Source organism: Poecilia reticulata, chromosome 5 (genome assembly GCF_904066995.2).
Source record: "Poecilia reticulata chromosome 5, P_reticulata-male-v2, whole genome shotgun sequence".
In the NCBI taxonomy this organism is placed as follows: domain Eukaryota; kingdom Metazoa; phylum Chordata; class Actinopteri; order Cyprinodontiformes; family Poeciliidae; genus Poecilia; species Poecilia reticulata.
The window spans coordinates 8,826,739-8,832,738 of NC_088834.1; the positions used below are offsets into that span (position 1 = coordinate 8,826,739).

Sequence of the window (6,000 nt, forward strand, 5' to 3'; positions counted from 1 at the left end):
GCTGTTGTCGACTCAGTCTGCGCTCTGTAACTTTACCCTCAGGCCTGATGGACTTTTCTTTTCACTTGAGTGACTTCTGCAACAAGACGTTTTCAGTCCCAGGACCCCCTCTCTGCGTCTCTAAGTAACCAAAATCGTCTGCTACAGAAATCTGTATCTCTGTTTCTTAAGCAACCCTTATTTGTTTTTAAATTCCCCTTAAAATACACTGTCTCCTAGGAAAGATTGGATCCATCTTCTATGTCCAAGAACAAGGAAAAAGAGTATATTTTAAAAATGCCCCTGTGTAATATTGCAAAATTGTAGTGGGACCACCTACTCCATGGCCTAGACCCAGTCTCCCTCAGAATCAGTGCCCCGGGACGGAGGGTCAGGCAGAGAGACAGCTGGTAGACCTCCCACCAGCCTGTAGGAGATGACTAGGCTGACCCCAGTCAGATGGTGGTCTGGCTCCCAGGTAACAAACATCTGGTCCAGAGATGGGAGGGTGGTCAAACATGCGCTCGCACATTCAGAAGTGACACACGCCTGACTGCTCCTGCCTTCGCTAATGAACTCGCTCTCGCACGCAGGGGCACACACACTCCACACTCGGGTTTATTAGTCATTAGGATGAAAAGGTCCTCCCTCAATCAGGCTCTTCTGCACAAGATGGCAACTGGCCGCCCTAGTTGCTAACAGCTGGTCAGACAGAACTAACTGGTAGGTGAGGCTCATAAGCTCTACAGCCGCAGCAAGGTTCAGTTACATCTTTTTAAGTAGAATTAATGAATAAGGGGAAAAGAGACAGAAAGAATGAAGCAGAGTGAGATTCATGATTGAAGATCGAGTAAGTTCATGGAGAAAGAAGAACTGAAATTTAAGGTAGTTGGTGGAAAGACTATCTTTATAAAATGAATACTAAAAAAAGAATTGAGAAAATATTTTATCGCCAAAAAAATTTTATTTAGATACAAAAAGTAGAAACATTGTTATTTAAAGTGTTGCTTATGACATTTGTGGCTTTACTATTTCCAAAATGAAATAAAGAGAGCAGCGATAAGTAATGGGGACAGCTGCCCTCTGCCCAACAGCACAGGGTTTGTTTCACTCGCAGACCAACGAGCACCACCACTGAGCCAGACCCAAGAGCTCTCTGGGGACTAACTGGATATGAAAAATGGGGGTGAGGATATTTCTATATTTATAGAAATAAATAAAAAATTCAAAAGCTATTAAAAGTCAGACACAGTTAGCCCATTTGATCAACCTTAACAACGTTTTCTCCACAGCTTTTTAACCACATTAAAACCTCAGTTGACATCTTCATGTACGTCTTAATGCTGCTTAAATGGAAAACAGTGTCTTTATGAATGTTTATTTAATAAAATGTTGCTAGGAGATGTGTTGTATTTAATCATAACTGAAGGACCGTTTGATAATCCAACACTTTCTTACAAGGCAAGTTAAAGTCCTTTACTTTAATTGCTGTTTGTTCAGATGAAATTGGCAGTACAGACTGGTTCCTCCATTTTCTTTTTTATTTCATGATTTATTTAAGAAAGACAAAATTAAATACAACTATATATTTTAAAAAATACATATAAAGAACCATTTAAAAGTAAATGTCATTATTTTTATTTACTGAAAAGTATGGTTATATCTTACTGTCTTTAGTGTTTGAATTAAATGTTGTCTCAAGCAATCATCAAACATCTGACAAACTAGTTGCTTGTAATAAATATATTTCTTTTACCATACATTATGTACAAAGTGTTGTAACAGTCATGCAAATATGACCTCAATGAAGCAAGTAAATGCCAATAACCACACCTACACTCTCAACATTCAGTGTACTTGTTAAAGCTCAAAGACAAGGAAATTAAACAATACTAAACTATCTGAGCTTCTGCAGCAGCAAAAATAAGGAAAACTAAATGAGCAGCATGCCAGGAAAAAAAAGTAAACTATTTGGTTTTGCTGGAAAGTTCTTCTGCAACCTTGAATTCATGCAGGTACAATTGTACCAGCCAGTGAAACAAGGAAGGATGGAGAGAAAAAGGAAAAGAAAGAGGGATTCACAGAAGCTGAGAGACATTAAGACGCGAGCAGCTGTGAAGGGGTATAATAAAATTGGGGCAGATAAAGTCAGGAAGAGCAGAACTTCCTATGAAAATATTTATCATTCCAGAAACGTTTGGCTACAGAGAGGTTTGGAATTAATTTGTGTTTTCTTAGGGGGGCTCAGAGGTGGGGGGCCTTCAGTGTACAGGATGGGGAATTCTTCACATCCCAGGACTTTTTAGGCTGCTGCTTATTCACAATTTATCAGACCGGGTAATAAGAACCATGAAGGCTGAGGGGAGAGAAGGGGAGATCAACTGAGAAGGGCCTCGGGTCAGCCATCGAGAGGCAGTCCAGAAATGGGGCCTGGTGTTATTAAGAGAGGAACCACAGTGTTAAATCAAACACAGTCGAGCCCACACGTTCGGTATGTGGTCTGAGCACACCGCTCGGCATCCTCCAGCAGACCCCTGGATGTTATTTGTGGGGCTTAAAATACAGGAGATTTACTAGGATTTACAGCCCATTGAGAATAGAAACATGATATAGGTGCTATCTAAACTAATATTCTCTTTTTCTCTGAAGGTTTGCTTCAGATAATTGAAACTGACAAGAAAAGATGTGCATTGACTCTGTAATGAAAAACCTACTGGTGAGAGAGAAATTTCCAAGAATCAGCCTCCGTACAATCTATTTACACGTCTTTACTTTCCAACAGGAATATATGCAAATAAAAACTTGTTCTGTGGAACATGAAAATGGATTTAGCCCGGATAAACATTTTTTTTCCAATTACATAAATAATCAAGCAAAATAATAAAAATAAAAAGATAAAATTTACCAGAAAATACAATTGCATTAAATATATCATAAAATATATTTTCATAATGTCTTTCAAAGGAGGAACTAGGTTAATGGTTGCAGCTCTAAATCTGTAGTCGAAAAAAAAAATAAAGGGATGAGTGTTAAAAAAAAAAATCAGAGAGAGACTTTTTGGTCTAAAGTCATGAAGGGGTCCTTGGAAAAGAAAAAAAATGAATACCAGCTTTGAAAAATGCTGAAGTGTGGCTCCCCTAATTTCCTTTAATGACGGTCTGCATGGCTGCTGGAGGCCTGTCAGTGAATTGGATATAATCTTCTGTAGTTAGGCAGAAAGTGAGCAGAAAGTATAGCATTGATTCAACCAGAACCAAGAAAAACAAAATGTTCAATTAAAAGCGAAGGCCCTTCACGCACTTTCACCCTGAATCTTTAAATAGCACGTTGGGAGACAAATAAACCGTTTGCTGATGGCCAGTTCCTGCTCCTCTAAATCACTTCTTAAAAATTCAGAGTGAGTGCAAACGTAATTATGTTTTAACCTATGGCATAGTTTAATTAACACTATTGTTATAATTAATAATATTTTATTTTGTTAAATTTAATTTTAAATTGAAAATGTATTTAAGGTATGCAATACGCTTATACATTTGGCATTAAAAATACAATACAGTTAGGCACAGATATTAAGTTTTTTTAAATATATTTTTAACTTAAAACAAATATAGAAAAAAATTGTTAGAGGCTATGTGACGTAATTTAAAAACAAGGCTTTGGCTATTTTAGGTTATTGTGTTTTATCAAGATTTTTCTTTAAAAGACAAGTTCAAATGTAAAATAATCCAACATTATATATATATATGTATGCAAATCAAGTGTTATGTCCTAAACTGAGATGAATTTGAAAAATTTTGCAACGCAGCATATTTTAAATGAGTAGCCTAGTGCTAAACCCGCTTTGAAATGTGTAAGCGTAATCGTAAACCAAATTAAACGACGACACTAACTCTCTGTATGAAAAAACAAACCAATAATTTTTACACTCACCATTATTTACATAGAATGCAAGAAAAATCCACCGGCCGTCAGTCAGAGGAGCTGCCGCTCCATGCCTGGAGGAGCTTCCCCGCAAACTTCTCCAAGTGTCCCAACGTGAGCGCTCCTGTCGACTCGGAGCCCCTCAACGTGTTTGAGGAGAGATTTAAAAATATAAAAAATAAAAATAAAATCGCTGTCGGTCTGCAGGTCCAGGTGACGGCTTTCTGCAGACACACAGTCGGCATCGATCTTACTTCTTGCTCCTCTGCAGATCCAGGAGGAGTGTTTGCTTTCCCGGCGGTGGGGAAGTGATGTTAAGTAAATGAGCGAAGATTTTTGGTTCCTCCTCCTCCGCGTCCTCCTCCTACTACTTCTGAACAGTGCGCGCGTCCTGCATAGCACGCGGCTTGAATACGTGCTGTGTGTGTGGGCGCGTGCCCCCTTTTTGTCTCAGCCTCGTTCTATCTCCGCTTTAAATCTTTTGTTTGGTCAAGAGTTCCGTGCCTGTTTGCACAGCGACCCTCTGATGCTCGAGACTATCTGTGTTTGTTGCAGATGTGAAGATTTCCCCACACTGCACAAAAGCTGTTGACACCTTTATCAAGACGTTGTTGTCTTTGCTGCATTTTGTTAATAGTCTACTTACCAGAATACCCTAAAAATTGTGACCCACTATATTTATGCAGCTTGTTTCACAAGAATTAAGTTGTATTTAAGTTTATTTTTACTAATCTTCGCAGTTACATTGATTTAATTGTCCTCTTTAATAAGAGCATGGACTTAATTTTCTTCATTGTAACTAAAGACAAACTAAAATCCCAATATAAATTCCATATCATCCCATTATTGTATATTTTAGAACATGGAACGCTTAAAAATTGCTTTGTTAACCATAACAGAATTTAGAATTAGAATTTAGAATGTATTGCTTTGTCGCTGCACAATGAGATTGAAGTAAACTCCAGTAGTATCATAGTATCATAAAAGAGTTTTTCCTCATAAAGTTTGGGTTTTTACATGTACATTAGAATATGGGTCCACATTCAGACAATAAAAGTGAAATGATAAAAGCTGTTTTACGATTAAGACATATTTTCTGTAATATGAAAGAGTGTTTGGGGATGTAATGTTATTGGTATGTTTTTAGGTTTGAAAATGTATTAGTTTCATATGTAACATTTATAATATTTTTGCTGTTAGTAGAATATCATATTTTTGTTATTTGAATGAATCAGTGTTTGTGTTTTTTTTGTAAAAAAAAAAAAAGGCTTTGACATAATGTATGCAAGGTGCTATAAAAATAAACATCTATATCACTTACTGAAAAGTGTTGTTCTAGTTTACTAGCTCACCTTTCAATATTGTCACTTATTTCCTGTTGGAAAATGTGACAGAAACATTAAGGTTAACAAAACAGGTCACATGGAAGCAACACCTGCTGAACAGGAAGTCGGTATTTGCCTCATGTCTGTTAGGACAACCGCCATTTCCAGAGGTTCCCTTAAAACTGAGGAAATGTGATTCAGGTGTGTCATCCTCTATATGTGTGTGTTCATGTCTGCTTCATGTGTGACTAGAATATGTGCCATTGTCTCTGTGTATTTTCTGTAACTTGAGAGAGAGTGTTTCACAGCACAGAACGTTGATTTGGTAGGAAACAGGTCCTTCTTACCAGAAACAACAGGATGATCTTGCTAAAGTAATCTCCACAGCCACAGACATGGGATATGTGAGGGCACATAGGTGAAGATTCATAGTATTTTACATCTGGGATGGTGCTGATATGACTGACCATCTATGGCTAATAAATATCTTGTTATTTTCTTCAGTTGTAGTTTGCTTTTTGTGGTCAGAAAAGAAAAACTACCAAACTCCATGGATATGCTGAAACATTGTTTTTTACATTTTCTCTCATATTTATTCATCCATGGAGCTATGTTTTCATGTTAATTCTAATAAAAAGTAGCCGAGCAGACTCACTGCAAAAGAAAAATCAAAAAGGAGTGTCAAATGTAGATAAAGAGTTACCTTCAGTTCAGAGGAATTGCCACCCACATCTTCAGTGTTGTTGCTTCACTCTCCCCTAACCAGAACTTCTTT

The 6,000-nt window shown here is 37.4% G+C and overlaps 1 protein-coding gene across 3 annotated transcripts in view; it reads right to left on the reverse strand.

Annotated features, from left to right (window-relative positions):
• The window catches only part of eya2 (EYA transcriptional coactivator and phosphatase 2), a 29,737-nt gene extending 24,980 nt beyond the window's left edge, over positions 1–4,757 (reverse strand). The window contains exon 1 of one of the 3 annotated variants that reach the window (XM_081606972.1): positions 3,910–4,757. The gene's annotated coding sequence lies outside the window, so the exon portion shown is untranslated. The remainder of the gene's footprint in view (positions 1–3,909) is intronic. The other 2 variants (XM_081606970.1, XM_081606971.1) reach the window with 2 other exon arrangements.
• Between the last annotated feature and the right edge of the window lie 1,243 nt (positions 4,758–6,000).